The sequence below is a fragment of the Dipodomys merriami genome, unplaced genomic scaffold (assembly GCF_024711535.1).
Source record: "Dipodomys merriami isolate MVZ:Mamm:240054 unplaced genomic scaffold, mDipMer1.0.p SCAF_671, whole genome shotgun sequence".
NCBI lineage: Eukaryota > Metazoa > Chordata > Mammalia > Rodentia > Heteromyidae > Dipodomys > Dipodomys merriami.
In genome coordinates this window covers 526599-551354 of record NW_027206259.1, presented here as the reverse complement: position 1 = coordinate 551354, position 24756 = coordinate 526599, and the positions used below count along the sequence as shown (strand labels likewise).

Here is a 24756-nt window from a genome sequence, read left to right as displayed (position 1 = left end):
ACATAAGGCTTTTTTTTTTTGCTTATGTAGTGCTGTGGAATCGAACCCAGGGCCTCAGGCATGCAAAGCAAGCGCTCTACCACTGAGCCACCTTCACAGCCCCCTTCCTGTGTTCTTTAAGAGTGCCATTTGTCTTTTGAAAGAAATACATGTGTTAGATAAACTTTGTTCATGCATAATTTATATTGTTATTGGCTAATTAATTAACTTAATGAATAAAAATCAAATATGATTCCATGACAAAAAATATAAACAAAAAATATAAACAATTACTTAGAAATTGCTTGAGAAAAAGTTATAGTAATGAGTTTTAGGAACTAAATTTCTATTTCCTTACAAAACAATGATTTAGGGTTACTAATCTAGTATTTCCAGTAAGTTTAGAGAACATAATTGGCATGAAAGACAACAAATTGTACATCTTTTGTCTTGCATGAGTGATATTTTAAACATTTTCTTTTATTCAAATGTATACTTAGGTTTACTTTTAAAAATAAATGCAATTTTATCTCCTTTCAGAACAAGTACTTACCCTGCAATTCAATGTATTACTATATTCAGATATTTGAATGCTAAGTTTTCTGTTTAATATGCGATCTAAATTTTCAGAATGACATAATATTTGTATTTGTAAATGTGTAAGCTCTAGGATTTTTGCTTCATCAATATAAATTATCTCAATATAAATTATCTTCATGTTGTGAAGTCTCCAGTAACCAGTGTGGTCAAAAACAATTCTTAAATTCTCAATTTAAAAACTAATCATTTTTAGCCTTTTATTATATCAGTTCTTGTCTCTTCAGAGTAATTAAACTAAAAGAAATACTATTTTTAAACATTTCACTCACCTTGTAAATAATGTTAACATAGTTGACAAAGAGACTAATCATTTCAAAGTCACCATATTTGATGATCTTAGTGTGATGAATGTAGAGAGTATAAGAACCTTATACTCAATAATAGTTTCAGTTAAACTAAATTAAATCATATATCTGGAATTCTAATTTGGAGGTAAATCACATGGAAATAGGAAAATAATAAGAAAAATTATAACTTTGGGATTATGGTCTTCTTAAAATTATTTTCTTTTTTTATTGTGAAAATAACATACAGAGGGGTTACAATTACAAGGGCAAGGTAATGAATACATTTCTTATCAAGCATTGTTGCCTCCTCTTTTGTTTTCCCTTCCAATACCTTCCCATCTCCACCCCCCCAGCCAAAGTTGTAAAGTTCGTTTTTCGACATAATGACTTGTCCATCTCATTGTTGCAATGGGTTCACCTGTATCCCTAAAATTATGAAGCAAAAATATATCTAAGAAATATATTTTTTAAGCCGGGTGCTTGTTGCTCACGCCTGTAATCGTAGCTACTCAGGAGGCTGAGATCTGAGGATCGCAGTTCAAAGCCAGCCCGGGCAGGAGAGACCATGAGACTCCTATCTCCAATAAACCACCAGAAAACCGGAAGTGGTGCTGTAGCTCAAGTGGTAGAGCGCTTGCCTTGAGCTGAAGAGCTGAGGAACAGCACCCAGGCCCAGAGTTCAAGCCCCATGACCGACCAAAAAAACTATATATATATATATTTTTCAATAAAATGTTTCAAACCTTAAGTAAAGGGAATTACGCTTTAATATATAATTTATCTCAAATTAGAAATTCTGCAACTAATCTAATGTATGTTTCCCTGCACAAAATGCTGTGACTTCTAGTCTTGTCATGTGATTTTAATTATATTTTTTGTTTGTGACATGTTCCCTATTTACATTTATTACAAACTTCTATAATTTTACAAATCATGCCTGTATCCACTAATTTATGTAATTTAATATTCAAACAAAATTATCTTTTTTCCTGTCTCCCACAGGGAAGGATGAGGTGCTGCAGTATATTAAATGCAAGCACTCTAAAATAGAGTCTGTATGGAATGGAAATTTGTAAAATGAGATGGGATCATGAGCATTTTCTACTTGGCTGAACAGTAGAGTATATGAAACATATGATGGAGAAATAGATCAGCCAGGAAGCACAAAGTACTAGTGATAAGACCAAACTTTTGAGCAGGTTACCACATCTTTTAGGAATGTAATTCGTTCATATGAACTTCAAATTTTGTGGCTTTCCTTGTGTGATTAAAATTTGAAGTTCCTCCATCATATGTTTCATATTATTAAGCATATTAATAATTCAGCTGTCAGTACATTGCAAGAGACTCCTGAAATCACATCTATTGCTGTGTAATATTCAACTGAGAGGAAAAAGGTTAAACTGATCTCCAATTGCTCCCTTTGGCCTTCAATATACTAATTAATTGTCAAAACAATCGCGTTACATGTTAGTTTATTTTCCCTATTTAATTAGAGATTAAGCAAGTGTTTATCTCAGTAAAAAATGAAGACAACAGTATCAGAGCTCTGATATGAGCACCTCCTCCCTAATAATTATTGCTCTATGGACTATAAATATGGAAGCCACACTAAAATTCTCTCTCTCTCTCTCTCTCTCTCTCTCTCTCTCTCTGTCTCTCTCTCTCTCTCTCTCTCTCACACTCACTCTCTCTCTCTCTCCACACACACACACGCAAATACACACACCTGCCACCCAGAAACATCAGAGATCAGTTTCATTCCTTTGTAATTATAGTTGATTGGTGTTTGCTCCATTGATTTTTCTTTGCTTCAGGATCTTGCCTGGACCTGTATGTTTCCCTGAGATCAAGTCCCTTCTTTTTAGTATACTGTGTATGCTTCAGACCAATTAACAGTAATCTGAATACAATATCTACAATCTTGACATTCAAGTCAAACTCCATGAACTCATACTATTCCAAAATACTAAAATGTATTGGATCTAGAGACCAAAAAAAAATCCACCTTGTTATTTTAGTAGGAATTGACATCATGAAATAGAAGAATATTGATCAGGAACTGAGGTAAGAGAACGGGAGTATGTGGAAAAATGCAGAATATTGTATGTGAGTTAGAAATACAGAATCACCTTCTATAGGCACATATATTGAAAACTTGCCATCTTATATTGAAAGGTCAATTTACATATACAGTTTTCTTGTTATTTTTCTTACCTATCATTTCTGATCATACATCTTCTTATGAATTTTTATAGTATCTTTCAATATATCACATGATTTGCAGGTACTAATCATCTTAAGGAAAGACAGTCTACTTCTACATCTTACATTCTGTGTGAAACCATTATTTTTATTTACCTGTTTGCTGAAAAATTGTATTCATGGAAACAGGATATTGACAGCAAATCTGGGTGTAATTTTCATTTTGTAAACTTCAAATATAATATAAACTTTGTATTGACTAGTCATTTTCTAATAATAGTGATATTCATGAACACAATGATTTGGTGCCTTTAAGTCAATTGGGAATTGATGTGGTAGTCCTTGTGTCTAATTGTCTTAACCATTATATTATTTATATATAAACATGTGCATTGCACTTTTATATTTTTATAGGTAAAATAGTCTCCAGGGGTTTACATGAAAGTGATAATGGGGGGGGTGGCTTCTAGTTCCAAATCTTATATTTCATTAAAAGTACTAGACACATGATGTTTACTGAAGCAATATAAAAGAGAGAACATATTTCTAAAGAGAATGCATTTATTGATTAAAACATAAAATAGAGTAAAATAGGTTTCTTGCTTGAGACTGCATAAATTACATATAAATGTAGCTCAAGATGAGGCTCAGAGATAAATTCGTATTAATATTACTGAGATTTATAACACAATATAAGAAATATAGGTATTCGAAGGAATTGGTCATTCAAAGATATGTAATGGATGAAGAATGGAATTGAAAATAGCAGAGGAAAACAATTCAACATGCAGGTATTATGATTTTATAATATTAATATGAAATAAATGGAGCTTTTGACTTTCTGAAGAAGAATGTTTAGCTGGTAATTTCAATGTAAGGCATCAATTGTAATTAGTCTAAAGTCTTTTCCTCCAAGATATTCGCGAGTACTATACTCGTCCTCTGTAGAGTAAGAAGTGATTATTTACATTAGCTTTGCTTAATATTAATTTACTTGTAGCAAATAGGTTAAAATGTCTTCTCGATTTCTCTCAATGTAATAACAAATATTTCTGTCTCTTCACAGAAGCCTGAAATAACTACTTCAAAATAACACAAGCAGAAAAACAAAAATAACATGATACAACCATCACAAATCCTAAATTATGTTAAAAAATCAACAATGTATAAAACAAATCTGAGGAAGAGGAAAAACAATGGCAGAATAACAACAGAAAATTTCCCTATCTCTCTCTAATGAAACAGAGTCCTGGCCCGTACTCCACTTCTAGAGGGTCACACCAAGACAACTATAATTATAGATATACAGCTGTAATTATAGATATAATTATAGACATAAAATTCATAAGAAGATTTTATACTATATTCACTAGAAAATAGAAATCTATGAAAACCTGCCCAGCCAAGCAGGTGACTACTGTGACTGTATTGACCAACATATTCAAAAGCACATCTGCAATGTAGAAATAAAAGGGCCACGTGGAAAAAGGTAGAAATAGAAGTGTACATCAGAGAAAGCCACATCCATACACAGAGCTATTCATTATACCATTGGACCGTCCGAACTGTCACTGGAACCATAAGTATTAACATCACAACATCTCACCATAACTGATTTATACTTCTACACTTAATTGTATAGAAAAAACCTAATTCCAGAAAAACAAGTCAAAACAGAAGACCAAACCCACACCTGGCAAACCAACCAAGAACATAGAGAGTCAATTATTAACATCATAGTTTCCCCAAGAGCAAACTTCCAAATGGACAAAACCAATCAGAAAAAAATACAAGAAAAATTATGTCAAGGTACTTCAATTCACACAGTAAATAACCAGGCATTAGAACAGACAATCAAGGACATAGAAGATATATCAAAATATATTACAAATGCTGCTGAAAATGTGATTAATGAAAAGAGAGAAAACCTCTACAAGGAAATTTGTGAACAAGATGAGAACAAACAACGATTAGCAAAATAATTCGTGGAGAAAAGAAACAAAGATAAATAAATTCTAAGAAGTAAAGGGAGTCCAAGGAAAAAATGGATGCCTAGTTAAAAGATATGAGAGAAGGCAAAGCTAAGAAAACAACCTTTGCAACCCCCTCACCCAAATAAAAAATGTACAGAAATTCCATACAATACCGAAAACAAATATTTAATAAAGAGATAGAAGGCCTAAAAAAGGACCAATTAGAAGACAGGGAAATCGAAAACAAAATAGAAAGTCTCCACAGCATATAAATGACATATAAGATAATCTCAGGGTCAAAGACAGAATAGGTTTAACAGGAAAGAGGAAATTATCATTTAGAACAAATACAAGAAATAAGATACGATATTTCCAGAAGTACAAGACCCATTTAGAAATCAAATTTCAGGGAGACAGGTATCAAGAAGGAGAAGAGTAGGAAACTAAATGGATGGGAAACATATTACAGAAATATAGCAGAGAACATGCCAAACATCCAAAGAGATAGGCTCATTCAGAAAAGAGAAACCTTTAGAACACCAAACAGAGAATTCTAGAACTGAACAATCAACCACTACATCAAAATCCATTAGAGGATCATTAAGGATTAAGGAAAGGATTTTTAAAGCTGCTACAGAGAAAAGATTGATTATTTATAAAGAATATACAGTCAGATTAAATACAGATTTTTAGCTGATATGGCAAAAAGGAGAGCCTGGCATGATATATGACAAACATTAAAGGTAAACAACTACCAATCATTAATACGGTCCCAAGCCAAACTCCTTAACATTTAAAGGAAATATAAAAATATTTCATTACAAAGCAACTTAAAACAATGTATCTCCACCAAATCAGCAGGATAGAAGTTAATCAAATATATCCTACATAGAGAAGATCAAGAAGAACAGGAACTGATTATGTAAAATGCTCCCAATCAGAGAACAAAGTAAATATATTAAGAGTAAATGAGGCACAGCTCCTAACAGCAGATGTATAATATAGCAGGACTATCAGGAAATTCTCAGTCTTAACTCTCTACATCAATGGACTTAAATTTCCAAATAGAAGACATAGATTAAATAGTAGTATCAAAAAACAAGTCGCATCCATCTAACATCTACAAGAGATATATTTTATTGACCAAAACAAACACATACTCAAACTGAAATGCTGGAAGGAATATTTTCAAGCAAATGGACACCAAAAACAGGCTGTAGTAGAATTACTAACATAAGATAAAATAGAATTAAATTAAAATTAGTACGAAGAGACATTACATATTGATAAAGACAACGCTCAATTAGGAGGATATAACAAGTCTAAATATCAATGCCCTGAATCCTGGAGCATTCCACATCATCAACCAAATATTACTTAACCTAAAAACATATCTCAACACATCATTGTCATCCATGAATGACCTATCCAGGAAAAACTCAACCAAGAAACTGCAGACCTAAATAACTACATTGACCACCTAGCCCAAACAGACATCTACAGAATATACATTCATCATCAGAATATACATTCTTCATAGCAGCTCATGGAAGATTCTCCAAAATAGAACATATCCTACGTCACTCAGAAATTCTGTCCAAATTGAAAGAAAAATTAATTGAACTCCCATATCTTGTCAGAATGTAACATAATAAACTTAGAATTAAACAGCTAAACCAAAAAAAAAAAAAAACCATTGTCAAACCCATGAAGACTGAATAACACGTTGCTGAATGACCAGTGGGACACTGAAGGGATTAGAAAACAACTGAAAGTTTCTGGAATTTAACAAAAATGATCACACAAAATACTAGCTTATCTGGGACACAGGAAATGCAGTACTTAGAGGAAAATTTATAGCTCTGAGTACCTACATCAAGCAATTTGGGAAATCTCAAACAAATATTTTAATTATGTACTTCAAACGCCTTGAAAACAGGAGCAAGCCCTAACCCAAAGCAGTAGACAGAAACAAGTTTAAAAAATCAGAAATAAATAAATAAAGACAAAATAAAACATAGAAAGAATTTTTAAAAAGAGTTGGTTTTTTTAAATAAATTAACAGACTTGACACAACCATACCAAATCTGACTAAGAAGAGAACTTATATAGATAAGTTAATAAAAAAAGCCAGCAGATTGGGAGAAGATCTTTACTTGCTCTGCAACACACTATGGCCTCATATCTCAAATATATTTAGAGCCCCAAAAGTTAACTCCCCCCCAAATAAAAACAAATCCTCAAAGAAATAAGAACTCTCTTAATAAGTGGGCTAAAGATGTAAAGAGAGACTTCTCTGAAGAAGAAATATGCATGGCCAATAGACGCATGAAGAAATATGCAACATTTTGGCCATAAAAGAAGTGCGAATCAAAGCAACATTGGCCTTCCACCTCACCCCAGTTAGAGTGATCATTATGAAGAGAACTAAAACTAAAGATGCTGGGCTGTGGGGATGTGGCCAAAAAGGAACATTACTACAGTATTGGTGGAAATGTAAACTTGTTCAAATACTCTGTAAAGAAGTATGGAGGTTCCTCAATAGAGCTCCCCTATGAGCCCGCAATGAGGGATCAAAAAAATGTCATATACGTTCACAACAAAACTCTATGCTTCCATCAGAATGAATGGCATTGCCCCATTTGTAAGGAAATGCAATCACTTCTAAAATATAATAAGTCAAACAAGCAAGACCCAAAGAATCATAAGCCACCGATTTTCAATCCTTTGGAAACACTAGAATATGTCTACAATAGTCACAATAGCTCAAAAGCAATATGCATATCACCATATAAAATTATGCTTATCGAAATGAGCTTCAAGAAATGGATACAAGATGATTGTATAGTGACCTGTTTTTGGTTATTTCTATTTACTTTTTACCCTTTGGGTAATTCCTTGTACTCACTGTTTTTTATTTCTGTACCCTTTGTCTTGTACATGTTAACCTGGTTCTAACACTATGTTAGAAATGAACTTTACAACTTTGCGGGAGTGGGATGTCAGGGTTGGGGGAAGCAGGAAAAAATGGGGAAGGGTTAACACTTAAAAAAATGTACTCATTACTTATGTAACTGTAACGACCCCTCTGTATATCACTTTCATAATAAAAAAAATAAGAGGACTAACTCAAATAGAGAAAATTAGAGACAAAAATGAGACAACACAACAGATATAAGCAAAATTGAGAATGGTATAAGAGAGTACTTTGAAAACCTTATGCCAATAATCTGGAGAATCCTGAAGAAATTGATGCTTTCCTATACTGAATCTGAAGCAAGAAGTAAAACATAAGAATTAATGAAAATTAAATGTCAATAAACCACTTCTCATTCCAGAAAAGGCTAGGACTCAATGAATTTACCATGAAATTAAGGCCTGCAAAGAACTTACAATACGCAGGTCTAACTCTTCAATGGAATGGAAAGGGAAATGGAATTATCAAACACATTCTATGAAAATAGAATTACACACTTCCCTAAATCACATAGGGACTCACCAAAGAAAGAGAACTCTTTGATAAGCATTACTACAGAACTTCTTAATAAAATTCTCACCAGCCAATTTCAGTAACTAACAAAAAAAGCCATATGGTATGATCAAAAAGGATTCATCCTAGGATACAATTTGATTCAATATTCTTGTCAATAACCATAGCACAAACCATCAGTAGAAGCAGGGGTGAGAAACACATGATCATCTATATGGATATAGAAATAGCTTTTAAAAACCTCCAATATCCTTTTATGATTAAAAAAGTCAGAAGCGAGGAATGCATGGAACACTCCTCAATATAACACAGAGTATGGTTATGATAGAGATAATTAGCATTTACCTAACATTGGAAGCATTAAGACATTAAAATAATGAATGAGACAAGGATGTCCACTCTCTACTACTCTTCAAAATGGTAGTGGACTTTCTAGCAAGAGCAATTGGAAAGAGAAAAAAAAGGGGGGATACAAATAGGGAAGAAGTAAAACTATCCCTTTTTACAGATGAAATGATCCTGTATTTAAAAGTCCTTATAGCTTCCTCCCTGAAGTTAGGAAAGGTGATGCTAACCTTCAGCTATGTAGCACGGTATAAAACCCACGAAGAATCAGTAGTTTTTCTGTGTTACCAACAATGGGAAGAACCAACCTGAGATCCAAAATACAACCTCATATGTATTAGCCTCAAAATCAAATCTAATCTAAACAAAAAACAACAACAACAAAATGAGGAATTAATTAATTTAACTAAAAATGTGAAGGAACTCTACTGTGAAAACATTAAATTCTAAAAAGGGAAATTGAAGGAGATTCAAGGATATGGAAAATCTTTCAATGTTGCTGGGTGGAAGAATTAAAGTGTCAAAAACTGCAATACTGCCCCAAACAATTGACCATGTGATACTCATCAAAATCCTAACAATATTCTTCAATGCAGTAAAGAAAGCAATCCAAATTTAATATGGAATTACAAAAGTACACATGAAACAGAAGACATAGAAATGAACTCATGGGCCTATAATCATCTTACACACACACACACACACACACACACACACACACACACACACACACACACACACACACACACACACACACACACACACACACACACACTGGAATTCTATTCACCCATCAGAAAGGATGACTTTTCACCAATATTAAGGAAAATGAAAGGCTTGGGAAAACTATACTAAGAGAAAAGAGAAAGGAATGCAGACACCGAGCAATATAGATTTCATGGATTCATTCATGGTAGCTAGAAGGTGCCCACAAATATACAAGTAAACAAGACAGATTCTACCTCATCCCAATTAGAATGCCCATTATCAAGAAAACTAGCAATAGAAAATGCTGGCATGGATGTAACCAATTGGGAACTCTATTACACTGTTGGTGGGAAACTAAACTTGTTCAACCACTGTGGAATGCAGTACGGAGTTTCCTGAAAAGACTAAACATATATCTCCCTTTACACCCAGTAATTACCTTCATTGGCAGTAATCCAATAAATAACAAACAAGCTCAAATGAAAGCTACCAGCATAACCATGTTCAGGGCCCAGACCCAGAGTTCAAGGATTGGAAAAAAGTTACCACTGCTGGTATTTGTTTCCGCAAATATGAACCATTTGGCATAGGATACCAAATCATTCTATTTGCAGTAGCTAGAATAGGACTTAAATGTAGTGCTTGATAAAATGGCTTCTTTGTTGAATGTTAGGAAAAGATCCAAGAAAAGGGAGATTTTTGTTGTTGGTTGAGGGGCTTGAAGTATGGGCTTGGACACTGTCCCTAAGCTCTTCAAGTCAAGGTGAGTGCTCCACCTCTTGAGCCACAGTGCCACTTCTGGTTTTCTGGTGGTTAAATGTAGATAAGAGTCTCCGGAACTTTCCTGCCAGGTTGGCTTTGAACGGCCGTCCTCAGACCTTAGCTTCCTGAGTAGGTAGGATTACAGCTGTGAGCCACTGGCACCAGGCTAAAAATGAGGGATTTTTAGAAAAGAAAATCCACCTCATCACCTGATTCTAAACCTCAGATATCATTATTAGAACATTTCACCCTCTACTCATTTCATCAGACATTTGTAAATTTTCTCTGTTCCTTCATGTGAGAATACTGCGGTCAGTATTAACTCAGCTGTGGGACTGGATCAATTGTATGGTAATTGCTAGCACCTAAATCAAGAACTGTTAGACCAAAACAAATGAAGCCCTCATTTGGAATAATTATTTACTTTTTTTATTACAAATCTGTGCTTGATTACTTCCTAAATTGATGTTGGACCTCCTAACAGAGTGATGGCATTTTCTTTCTCTTCAGCCTTCTTCCACATGTGGTCAAATATTTAAGAATTCAAATATTTCCATTGCTAATTCATTAAGCTGACCTCTAAGAAAATGTGCATTTCTGGAATTTGGTCTGCTGTCTTGTTCTTATATGCGCAGGCTTACTATGATTTATTTGTTCTGCAAAGAATTTTATTTTCCAATATTTGTGTGACCAATTTTAGTCTCTCTGATCAGTCTTCCTGACCCTCTCTCTGGGGTCTCATTTCAGTCTGCCTCATAAAAAATATATTGGTTATCAGCTAAATAACTCTCAGCTTCTCTTTTTTTGCCTGACTTCAAGTAGGCTGTGATAGCAGCCCTGACTGGCTGTATTAACTGGATTTTTTTGTTTGTTTGATTGTGTGTGTGTGTGTGTGTGTGTGTGTGTGTGTGTGTGTGTGTGTGTGTGTGTGTGTGTGTGTGTGTGTGTGTGTGTGTGTGTGTGTGTTTTGTTTTAGAGGTCTAGGATTACTATTCAAGGTAGTAGCATTTCTGGGCCCCAGTGATTCCCTGGCTTAGGGTCATTTGGTTTTTCCCTGAAAGATACAAAACACAGGTGACTAAATTCCTGTTAAATTGTCTCAAAATGAGGAAACCTGGCATCTTTACAAAACTATGAAGAAGTCTGTAGTAATCCAGCTACAGAAATGGTCTATCAAGATAGCTTTTCAAGGTTGACTGTGAAAAATGTTCATTTTCAAGTAACCACCATAAAGCAGATCACATCTCTGGGAGCAGACTTTTGGAAGGGACGTTCCCCATCCTTCCTTCTCTTATGATAGATCAAACCATAATATTCTGCAGTTGTGGCCAGCCTGGAGCACATTTTTCCAAGAATATTCTGTAGTGTAAAAAGGACCAGCTATCAAAATAAAGTTGAAAATTCTTTTCTACCTCAGATTGATTTATCTTGATTATATCTGTTGTTATTTCCATTACTTCTAACACATGGATAAGTTATATTAGTATTAGACAACTGGCAAAGGATTAATGGCAAAGAATCACTTTCATATATCCAATATAATAACAACCCAGTTATGGAAAATTAAATCTAACTGTAGAAACAATATCAGGAATATAAAATAAGCCTCAATGTGCATAATCTGGCCCACATACACCATCATCTACTCAGAAATTCAGTCTCTCTATAAATTTTTATTTGGTACAAAATAATAAAAATTTAATTAATGAATATGACTTTTAAGTATCATCTGAAGTACTCCTCATGCATATAATTCTATATACTTGTATAGATGTCACCTAGACAGGAATTTAACATTCATGTAGAAATCAAATTTCCACAACTTAAACTAGATGAAACGGGTCATTCCCTCGTGTATTGTGTGGTATGAATTTTACCACAGTGCTAAATCCTTCCACCTAAAACCGAGTCATGTGCAATTATTTATTATTTGATATTACGATGAGTGTTAAGTGTAGAATACACTTTGAATTATTACATTAATTCACAGAAATAAAACAATAATGATAAATTATTTCTTTAAATTCTAATGTTTCTCAATTTTACAATTCATGAAATATATCATTAAAATTAATTTCACTTTCTTCTTTTCTATAGCTGCTAAAATTAAAATTTTATATTAAAAATTCAATTCTAAGAAATCAAAAATAAATGACATTATAATAATGATATATTATTTAACTGTGATTTGAATTATAGTGCTAACAAATTGTGATGTACACAACATTTAATAGAATTATGGGTAATATTTTTTAAACTTACCAGCTTGTTATTTGTTACCTAATTGTGTCATTTGTTATTCTTGGTCCAAGTCATCTATTCAACTTGCTTAGTTTTCTATTTTTATCTCTATTGGTTTACTGATTGTGCATTTTGTTTCCCCATTTTAATGACTGACATAAGGCTGAAAATCTGTGTGCTAGTTTATTACTTCCTATGTAAAAGTAAAATTTCTGGTTTCCACAGCTGTTTTACTGCACTATACTACAATATTTTGCCCCTCTGCTATCTCCTGCATTGCTGCTCTCATAGATTTTATTTTCTATTTAAATTCTATTGTTAAGGAAAAGTACAGAGGGGTTATACTTACACAAGTAAGGTAAGGAATTCATTTCTTTTCTAACTTGTTACCCCTTCTCCAGTTTTTCCCTCTTCTCTCCCAACGCCCCCCCCCAAGATTATTTCCAACATATTGTCTTGTGAGTATCACAGTTGCATAGGTTACTCCTTTGTCCTTTGTCTCACCATTTTGTTTTTTCTCCTTCCATTTCCAAGTTCAGATCAACATATTTACAATACCCGGGCATCAGATTAAAATACAGTGTCTTCAGGCGATAAACTATAGGTGTGGAAAACAAAAAAGGATAAAAACAAATCACGTAGTATATTAAGAACAACAAAACGTTAAATCAACAAGTGTTGATTTAACTTTAAATCACCTTATAGAGTCATATGTACATAGCTATTGAGCTATTCCGCTCAACTATTAATATTATCCTTGATGTACACAATAATGTTCCCCTATTACCCAATAATCCCACTTCTGGGCATTTACCCTAGTGACCACAAACAAGGCCACACTAAAGCTACCAGCCCAATTATGTTTTATCACAGTAGTATTTACCCTACTTAAGATATGGAATCAACCCAGATGCCTCTCAGTAAATGAATGGATCAAGAAAGTGAAACACACACACACACACACACACACAACAGAGAGATATACGTACATGCAATACTATGTTTTCATCAGAAAGAAAGGTATCATCTCATTTTTAAGGAAATGGAAGATCTTAAAAGACTTCACATAGTACTCCCCTTGGAAAAAATCATATTAATGAAGTAAACTGGACAAAGAAACATAGGTCCCATGGTTTCCTTTATTTGCAATAATTAGTTTACACCAAGGATAATATCATGTATTTTAATTTGACATTTTGTTCTATATTGAGCATGCAACATTATTGGTATAGTGTTTGTTATTATTTCTGCAAACAAGCAGGTATATTTAAAGAATTATGTTCATCTTATCCATTACTGAAGGAAGCACAACAAAAAGAGCAACCCATACTCAGAAGAACAACTCCTACTTACATAGCTTCATTATAGTTTTTTTTTTTTGTGAAAATACTGTACAGAGGGGTTACAGTTACATGGACAAGATAATGAGTACATTTCTTATCAAGCATTGTAGCCTCCTCCTTTGTTTCTCCTTCCAATCCCTTCTGATCCTCCCCCCCATCCAAACCTCCCCCTTTTCCCCCCACCAAAATTGTAAAGTTCGTTTTCGAGATAACGACTTGTACATTTCATTGTTGCAATGGGTCCACCTGTTTCCCTATTTAAACGTTTGTTTTTCCCCTTCCCCTCCACAAATTATACAGACATCAAATACAGTGAAAGCAGGGGTTATACTGTGGGGGAGGGACATACAAAGCAACAAATAAATAGTCTTATAAATGTGTTAGAAACAATCGCATGAAAGAAAAAAAATTGAATACATATCTTAGGGTCCATTTCTCTAACATCACCTTATCTTACCTTTCCTGCTTGACTCAGACATATACTAGATATTGCAAATAAGGGAAACCATGTAAGGCCAGTGTTGTCCCCTGTATCCTCATGATTGTACATTACAACTCTATACCGGTTCATCTTGTATATCTACTATCTTCTACATTGTGACCTAAATGCCCCAGCAATTCCACCTTGCTTTACTTTTTAAAAATTTCTCTCTTAATGTTTGATGTTGGTGTGTGTGTGTGTGTGTGTGTGTGTGTGTGTGTGTGTGTGTGTGTGTGTGTGTTTGTGTGTGTTCTGTGTGTGTGTGTGTGTGTGTGTGTGTGTGTTTACAAAGATCAGAAGACAATATTTTTCTTCATTTAGAATACATCTTTCAGGTCATTGTAAGTTGTGGTTAATGGGAGAAGTCTCTTGATATTCTAAGGATGAAACAGAAAAAGATATTTTTGCATGGCTTTATTAGTCTGTAGTTGAACACTGAAATTCGATTTATATCTTGGCTGTTGTTGTGAATGATGAGTACAATGAACTGCAGATATATTTGAGTTACTCATAGAGAAATAATCACATGATTGGTGGGACAGATGATATTTCAACATTGGAGTTCTTTAGAAAGCTGGATATTACTTTCTACAAGGAGAATACTAACCTGCATTTTGTTGAAATGTGTAGAAAATTTCCTTTTCTCCACACTCTCAGCATTATTACCTTTATTAAAAGGTTAAAAAGGGCAGGTTTTTATTATCTTCAGTACTCCAGACTGGCCTTAGACTTAAATCCAACCTCCTATATGCTTGGAATTAAAAGCCTTTACCACCACACCGGATTCCTTTGATTTTTTTGATAAAAGTTACAATAATTATGAAGTAGTATCATAGTAAGTTTGAATTACATTTCTCTAATGACTTCTGCTCAAAAAGAATTAAACCAGCATAGAAGTGGTATTAAGGAACTTTGTAAACCCACTGGAATTTTTCAGGGTTTAAGGAGAGCATGTCTATTCAGAACTTTTGTCCACTTTTAATCAAGTTTCTTTTTAATCTCATCTTTAATCTTTCTATACAAAATCAATAATTAATTCAAGGTATTATAAAGGAACAATATTAAGCAACTCCTAACATTTTCCATTTTAAATAACATGATATTGCTTAATCATTTTCTGTTTATGCTTGAGACTATATAACTCACTTTAGTCAGACCTTTTACAAGGTTGTATGCATTTTATTTATTTCACATTGATTGTTCTTTCCAAAGACTGCGTGTCTAATTTCCTTGTTTTCTTTCAGTCTCAAGTAGTTCAGATTTCAAATGAAGAATAAATGTACAGAAGCAAACAAAAAATAATATAGTTCCCCTCATCTGATGATGTCTTTACAAGAATGAGGAAAGAGTTCATCCAAGGACCTATGATAGGACATCAAAAAGAGAATCCATTCTCGTAGGTCTTTCTTAACTTTGGAATGTAACTTAAATGATGTAAAACACAATATAATGCTCAGATACTTTTATGTTTTATCAGTTTTGCACATTTTCATATGGACTTCACCTCAGTCTACAACATTCCTTCATTATTTTGTCCTGATATTTTTACACTATCAAGACATAAGATAACAAGTTTGATTTACAGCATGAGAAATAATCCACCTGGCTTCCTTGGAAGAAGAGCTTGGTCAATAGATAACATTACTTCTGTTTGCTCACTATATGCAATGATTTCTGTAATACTTTTCGCATTCTTTTTAGTATTTTAAAAAAACTGCTGACTAAACTCAAAACTCATTCATGGAAGTTTATGTTAAGTATTTCACAAGTTTTATTTTCCTTAATTCTTAAGATAACATTTTCTATAATGCTAATGTTATTGACATTTTAGTGTTGGGAAAAATTGTAATTAAAGTCAATAAGTGCATGGTCCAAGCACACACTGTGAGGAAGGAAATGAGTCAAAGTTTCCAAAAGTCTTTCAGCAATACACAAAAGGTAGGTAAAATCTTTCCATTCTCTTACACTCTCTATTCAAGGTTCATATTGTCCAAGAAATAATACCATAACAATTATTGGCCATGGTGATTATTTTCTGTTACCTTTTGTCTTCAACACAGACTGTGTTGGTGATATTGGGTTATCATGCACAGAGCTGAGCTTATAAGAGAGACAAATATATTCTGTCCCATTTTTCCAGGTTCCATTTTAAAAAGTACTAAATTTTAAATATCATCACTTACTTTCTTAAGAATCTAAAAAACAATAACAAATCACAAATAATCACTCCAAAGTGCTTTATAAGTAGGAGATGATAAAACAAGCCCCCGTGAAGTAAACTTTCTTCCACTTTTAAAATTATTCTGAAAGCCTTGTGCTGGTTGGTCACACCTGTAATCCTAACTACTTGGCATATTTACTCAGGAGCCAGAGATACGTGGATAACAGTGGAAGCCAATCAGGACAAAATAAATTCATGAGATAATTTTTCAAAAATTTTAATGTTAGCAAAGGGCCAGGAATGGAGATGTAGCTCATATAGTAGCTCACCAATCTAGAGAGCAGGCCTAGCAAGACTTTGACGCCCTTTTTTCAAACTGTGAGCATACCAACATACATGCAAGTGCATGAGAACACGTGCACGTGCACACACACATATTCATTCAAAATACCTTCATATCAGTGTTTCGCATTAATTTCTTTGTTAACCATATTATATGAGTAAAATAAAGGAAATAAACTCTTTCATCTCAGAACATTTTCATATGTTTTTTTTATTTTAAAAATACTGTACAGAGAGGTCACATTTACATGAGCAAGTAATGAGTACATTTCCTAACAAGCATTGTTACCTCCTCCTTTATTTTCCCTCTACCGTCCTTTCCCTCCCACCTCTACAAGTACACGCCCCTCCCCACTTCCCCTGCCTAAATTGTAAAGTTCAGTTTTCAACATAGTGTCTTGTGCATCTCATTGTTACAATGGGTCAACCTGAATCCCTATTTCAGCATTTTGCTTTTTTCCTTCCCCTCCCCCAAATTACAGGAGCGTATATACAAGAGGTGGGCACACAAAATTCAAATACAGTGAAAACAGGGGTTATAGCATGGGGGAGGAACATATAAAGAAACAAAAAAAATCACATAGCCTGTTATAAGTACGTTAGAACAATAGCAAGAAAGAAAAAAAAACAGTTGTGTTCCTATTTGGGGGTTCATTTCCCTTAACAACATCTTATCTGGTCATATGTGCATAGATTTTGACCTTTTCTGCTTATCCCAGTTATATTAGTTATTAAAAATTAGGGAAACCCTGTGACCTATGTTTCTTTGGACTTGGCTTACATCACTTAATAATTTTTTTCCAAGTCTTTCCATTTTCTAACAAATTGGGTCATGCCATACTTTCTCATGGAGGCATAGAATTTCATTGGTATAAATAGCACATGTTCTTGATCTATTTATCTGATGAAGGGCATTGGGGTTGGTCCTATATCTTAGCTATCTTAAACAATGCTGCAATAAATATAATTGTGATGGCAGTTTTAGTACCGTCTTGTTTGTGATCTTTTGGGTAAATGCTCAAAAGTGGGATTGCTGTGTCATAGGGGAGTTCTATGTGAAGTCTTTTGAGGAACCTCCATACTACTTTCCAAAGTGGTTGAACAAGTTGACACTCCCACCAAGAGTGCAGTACAGTTAACTTGTGGCCACATCCCCTCCAGCATCTGTTGTTGTGAAAGTAGGTAATGGTACAGGAATTTGCCTGCAATCCTTGCACAGGGGTCATTCAAATCTTCTCTGTATAGTTCCAATGTTAGAGTAAGTGATGCTGAATGGAACATAGAACATGTTTTATATATAAAATGTAATTGAATTTCTTAAACTAGACAATTCAACAAAAAGTAAGTTTAAAAGAAATTTCATGAAATTTTAGAACCATGTACTTCTTAAATAAGCACACATTTAAGACTAAAATCAAGATTGACATGTCAAAAACAAAATAATTCCAGATATTTGTTGTTCAAGAGATGTGTAGGAGGAGGAATTAAATTATTCTATACAAGGCACCTGTCATAATGAACACTGCAGCAAGTGTTAAGTTTTGTTAAAAGTTTTAATGGTTTAAATATATTTAATTTTGGGAATTTGCTTATATATGCTAAAACAAGGACTGTTTGGCAGGTAATAAAACTTTTCGATAAAATATTTAAGATTTATGGTAACAGAACAGACCTATGCTACTATGAATGTATATTTAAGAGTTTATAGGAACATTACTAATCAGAAGTTGCCAAGTCTTTATGTAAAGGAGCAGAATAAAGAGTTAAGACTTTGTTAACTACACAGTTTCTGTTAAAACTATAGGGCTTCCTTATTTTATTTTATGTTTTTTAAATTTTTTTGGGTCCGGTCGTGGGGCCTGAACTATGGGCCTGGGCGCTCTCCCTCAGCTCTTCAGCTCAAGGCTAGCATTCTACCACTTGAGCCACAGCGCCACTTCTGGCTTTTTTCTTTTTGCTTATGTGGTGCTGAGGAATTGAACCCAGGGCCTCAAGCATGCAAGGCAAGCTCTCTACCACTGAGCTACCTTCCCAGCCCCTGGCTTCCTTATTTTATATGTTAGCGAGGAACAAATGATGATATAAGACATATACAAATGATTAGATGAGCCATAAAGAGTAATCTTAGTGGGTAACTTTAAAGATTACTCATAACCTAAAAACCTCTTGTTGAATATCATAACCTTAGCCCATTTTAAATGTACAGGGATATGAGAAAATAGTAAAATCTAATAGGTAATACCCTTCAAATACTGAAAACACTGATAAGTATTTTAGTTTTTATTTTAATCATTAATATTTTTATTGGTTTTCCTTATTTGTAGCATTGTTTTCCTTGTAATATAATACAACTTTTTGAAAGTCGTTATTAGGAGGTACATTGAGAAGGTTACTGGGATGGCCGAACCATTTTTTATAGGGCATGTGAATTTACAAAGAGGAAAATTAAGAACAAAATATTTATTTAAAAAAAATGATTAAGTAGAGTCTGAATCAGGAGTGTTGATAAATATACACACCTAAAACCTTAGCCCTAGGCTGAAGCAGTGGTATTATAGAGTTGAAGCCACAAAAGTGAGAGACTGTGTTTTGTTTTGTTTTATATTTTGATTTTTCTGGTCATGGGGCTTGAACTCTGGGTCCTAGGTGCTCTCCCTCAGCTCCAAGCAGGCGCTAACACTTGAGCCACAACACACTTCCATCTTTTTCGGCTTATATCATGCTGAGGAATCAAACCCAGTGCATGCAAGGCAGGCACTCTACCACTGAGCCACCTTCCCAACACCTGAGAGACTGTGTTTTAAAAAATCATCTAATCAATAATTGCTTTCTTCTTTGGGATATATAATGAAATATATTAATATCTTTTTATGTCTTTGTGAATTGTCATACTACTAACTTCATCCACTTTATCCTTTTCAAAGTGATGAAATATTTCTGAGAATTTGCTTCTGTGAAGATTGTTTTTGCATTTATAATTTCTCCTGAATCATTTTTATTTTTATCAAAATAACTTTATATTTCATGTTAATGGGTTAACATACATCAAATACCTCCAAATGTACATGTAAAGTCTAAAGATAGCAGTATGAATATTCTCATACAGCTCTTGTTTATCTGTTATGCACTTTCAGTATTGTGATATTTCTCTTTCTCTTTCACTCTCTCATTTCCTCTCTTTATCTTTCATGCTCCATGTCTGGTACTTAGAATTTCTGCTGGTCTACTATTATCCTTCAGAATCCACTGGTGTTGTGGAAAAATGATAGCGACCATCAGTTACCCTTGCATTCTTTAAGAGTTATAATAGTGACGTGATGTTATTCTTTCCTATTCTAAATGGCAAAACAACAGATCTAGGAATTCCTTTTCACTTTTACTACTATTACAAATTTTATCTCATAAGAATCATTGAGACATTAGGATACTTTTAAGCTCTGACCTAAAAGTTCTCTTTCTTTTACAAACCAATTTTTCTTCTATTATCAGTGAATACATATAATGAAAACAATGCTAACCTATGCAAAGTAGACCGAAGGTATTCAGGGATGAAAAACAAGGTTAATGGGGGAAGTGAGTACAAAAGATGTCTATCATACAACAAATACCCTCAGAGCAGTTTATCATGTACACATTGTGAGAGTGGCAATATGCTGGGAACTATAGATTGAATCGCTGAACAACTGATATATATATATATATATATATATATATGCACATATATTTATATATGTATATTTATTTGTATATGAATTTATGTGTGTATATGCCCGTCTATATGTAGACATGCATGTTACTATACACAAAAATACACACATACCTATACACATGTATACATGCACACATAGAGAAGGACACATAGCTACAGACAACACAAGTTTCACTAGTTGTTGAATATGCCTTAGACAGAATGCTTGGAACCAAATATCTTTTAAAACCAAATATCTCTTAAAATGGTTTTGACAGATTCGATTTGCAAAATGCAGTACAAGTGATAGCAAGTCACTCAGAAATCTCAGTAAGAAAACCTCATATGGCATCTCCCTGCTCCCCAGGGAATGTTGTTCTTGTAGACAAGCTCAATAAACAAAGTAGCAAGAAAATACCCCGGTACAGAATAAAGTTATAAGGCTTTAAATGACATTCTTCCTTGAGCTCTTTTCCAACAGCCAGAATCAATTCCTAAGCAGAAGTGTGAGTTCTGAAAAGATGGGAGCTCAGCTCAACATTTCACCAACCCATTTGAAAAGTCTTATGTGAGGAATACTTACTGAGGTCTTGCTGATTTCCTAGCTAAGAAAATAAGAAAAAAAGAAAGTATTTTAATGCATTAAAATTTGAGAATAATTTGTAACCTGTCAATAAATGTGTAGAACACAATTATAACAAAATGAAAAAAAGTGATGTGAATATTATTTATGTGCTCTTGGACTTGGCGAGTGATTTTAGGTGTATCTATACAAGTAGAATCAGCATAAATCAAGCCAGCAATTCTTCATTTAAGATACAAGGAATGGATACAGGTTGACCCATTGTAACAATGAGATGTACAAGACACTCTATCAGATGCGGGGGTGTGTGTAGAGAAGGGTTGGGGGGGGTGGAAGGAAGGGACGGTATGGGAAAAAACAAGGAGAGGATAAAAATGCTCAGTAAGAAATGTACTCATTACCTTATTTATGTAACTGTAAACCCTGTGCACAGGACATTTACAATAAAAATATGTATTAGAAAGATACAAGGAAAATTTCTGTACATATAGGAAGTTGTATTTGTCACACAATATCAGTAAGGTATTGGTTTTAGGACCACAGGCATATTAAAATTTTTCATGCTCAAATTCTGTACATGAACACAGTATATTATTTACATTTGAATCTGCCCTCAACCTAGTGCAGTGTAATTGCTATGAAAATTTTTACTACATTCTATGTTTGTAATGAAAAATAAAATCATATCCATTCATACAATTTTTTCAGATAATATTTTATTGTGAAAATATAGTAAACAGTGGGCCCAATTACATGTGCAAGGAAATGAGTATATTTCTCATCAAGCTTTTTTGCCTCCTCCTTTGTTTCCCCTTCCCATCCCTTCCCGTCCCCCCACTCCCCCTCCCTTTAATCCCCCTCCTAGCCAAAGTTGTAAAGTTCGTTTTTCGACATAAATCTTGTACATCTCATTGCTGCAATGGGTCCTCATTTGATTTTTCCCTTCCCCTTCACAAATTATACCAACATAAAATACAGTGAAAGCAGGGGTTATACCTTGTGGAAGGGACATACAAAGCAAGAAAGAAATCATCTTATAAATTTGTTAGAAACAATCATAAGAAAGAAAAACATTTGAATCCTTACTTTCGGGTACATTTCGCCAAACATCAACTTATCTGAACGTTTCCGCTTGTCTCAGACATATACTAGGGATTGCAAGTAAGGGAAACCAAGGGAACTATGTTTCTTTGGGCTCGGATTACTTCACCTAATATACTTTTTCCAGTTCTTTCTGTTTCCTCACAAATGTGGCAATGTCATTATTTCTAATGGAAGCATAGAATTCCATTGGGTATATAGACCACATTTTCTTGATCCATTCATCTACTGAGGGGCCTCTTGTTTGATTCAATATCTTAGCTATGGTAAATAATGCTGCAATAAACATAGTTATGATGGTAGCTTTAGTATGGTTTTGTTTGTGATCTCTTGGGTAAATGCTCAAAAGTCTGATGGCTAGGTCATTGGAGAGCTCTATGTAAAGTCTTTGAGAAACCTCCATACTAATTTCCAAAGTGGCTGAACAAGTTTACACTCCCACCAACAATGCAGTAAGGTTCCCTTCTGTCCTCATCCCTTCCAGCATCTGTTGTTATTAGAGATCTTGATTATAGCCATTGTATCTGGGGTGAGGAGGTATCACGATGTGGTTTTGATTTGCATTTCTTTTCTGGGTAAGGATGTTGAGCGTTTCTTCATGTGTTTACTGGCCATCCTTCTTTCCTATTCATAAAAGATTCCCTTTAAGTTTTTAGTCCATTGATTTATGGGGAAGTTGTTTCTTTGAGGATTTGTTGTTGGGGTATTTAATATTTTTGAGATCCAGGTATACTTTAGATATGAGGTCCTTGTTCTTTGTATGGCTAGTGAAGATCTCCCAATCCCTAGACCTTCTACTGATCGTGCTAGCTATGTGTTTGACATGCAGAAGTTATGCAATTTAATGCAATCCCATTTGTCCATCCTTTTTTTTGTTGTTTTTTTTTCTCTTTCTGGGTCTCTTTAAAGAAAATATTGGTCTGTGCAAAGGAGACCTAGGGTTCTCTTACTCCATCCTTTAAAGTTTTCAGAGTGTCTGCTTTGACTCTGAGGTATTTGGTCAATTTGGAGATGATTCTGGTGCAGGGTGATATATAAGGATATAGATTTTGTTTTCTAAAAGTAATTTACCAATTTTGCAAGCACCATTTACTAAAGAGGCTGTCTTTCTTCCATTATACTTTTTGGCTTCTTCATTGAAGATTACAGTGTTCTAGGTCTGTGGATTCATTGCTGGGTTTTCAATTCTATTCCATTCGTCCTGAGGTCTGTTCTTGTGCCCGTAACAAGCTGTTTTGAATATTATAGCTTTGTAGTAGAGTTTAAAAGTTGGTATTGATATTCTTCCAGCACTATTCTTTCTGTTAAGGATTGCTTTTGCTATTTGGGTCTTTTAATTGTTCCGTATGAATTTTTGCATTGCGTCTTCTATTTCCTTGAAGCATCTGGTAGGAATATCGATAGGTATTGCATTGAATTAGTAGATAGCCTTGGGAAGTATTGCCATTTTCACGATGTTTATCCTTCCAATCCAGGAACATGGGAGATTTTTCCACTATCGAATTTATGTTTTGATTTCCTTTTTCAAGTTTATAAAGTTTTCATCACAGAGATCCTTAGCTTCTTTGGTTAAGTTACTTCCTAGGTATTTTATTGTTGTGGAGCTATTACAAATGGAGTTGCTTTCCTGATTTCAGCCACACTTTTCTCATTGTTGGAATAGAGAAAAGCCACTGATTTTTTCAGGGTTAATTTTATACCATGTTACATTGCCAAAGTTTAGCAACAGCTTGAAATACTTGGGTGTGGAGACTGTGGTATTCATTAAACACAAGCTAATGTCATCTGCAAAGAGGAAGAGTTTTATTTCATCTTTCCCTATTTGGATCATTTTTATATTTGCCTCTTTTCTTGTTTCTGTAGCTAGTCATTCTAATACTAAATTGAAGAGAAGTGGAGAGAGTGGACATCCTTGTCTTGTTCCTGAGTTAAGAGGAAATGGCTTTAGTTTTTCACCATTAAATTTTATGCTGGCTGTAGGTTTTTGTCATATACAGCCTTTATTGCATTGAGGAATGTTCCCTGGAATCCTAATTTTTCCAGAACCCTCATCACAAAGGGTTATTGAAACTTGTCAAATGCTTTTTCTGCAACTATTGAGATAACCATGTGGTTCTTATCCTTGCTGTTTGTGATGTGATGAATTATACCAGATTATTTGGTTATATTGAACCAACTTTGCATCCCTGAAATGAATCCTGTTTGATCCTGGTGTATGATACTTGGGTTGAATTGTTCAAGTCAATTGGCCAAAATTTTGTTGAGAAGTTTTGCATCAATACTCATCAAAGAAAGAGAACAAAGAAATGGGTCTATAGTTCTCTGGCTTTGATGAGTACCTGCCTGGTTTGGGGATGAGCGTTATGATGGCTTCATAGAATGAGTTCGGTAATGAACTTTTTCCTTCAATTTCATTGAAGAGTTGAAGGAGTATTGGTGTGAGCTCTGACATGAAGGCGTTGTAGAA

At 34.1% G+C, this 24756-nt stretch overlaps 1 non-coding gene across 1 annotated transcript; it reads right to left on the bottom strand.

Moving 5' to 3' along the window:
• Positions 1-18091: 18091 nt before the first annotated feature.
• On the bottom strand, positions 18092-18198 carry LOC138815822 (U6 spliceosomal RNA). Its single transcript, XR_011368496.1, has one exon. It is a non-coding gene; the product is annotated as a U6 spliceosomal RNA (small nuclear RNA).
• Between the last annotated feature and the right edge of the window lie 6558 nt (positions 18199-24756).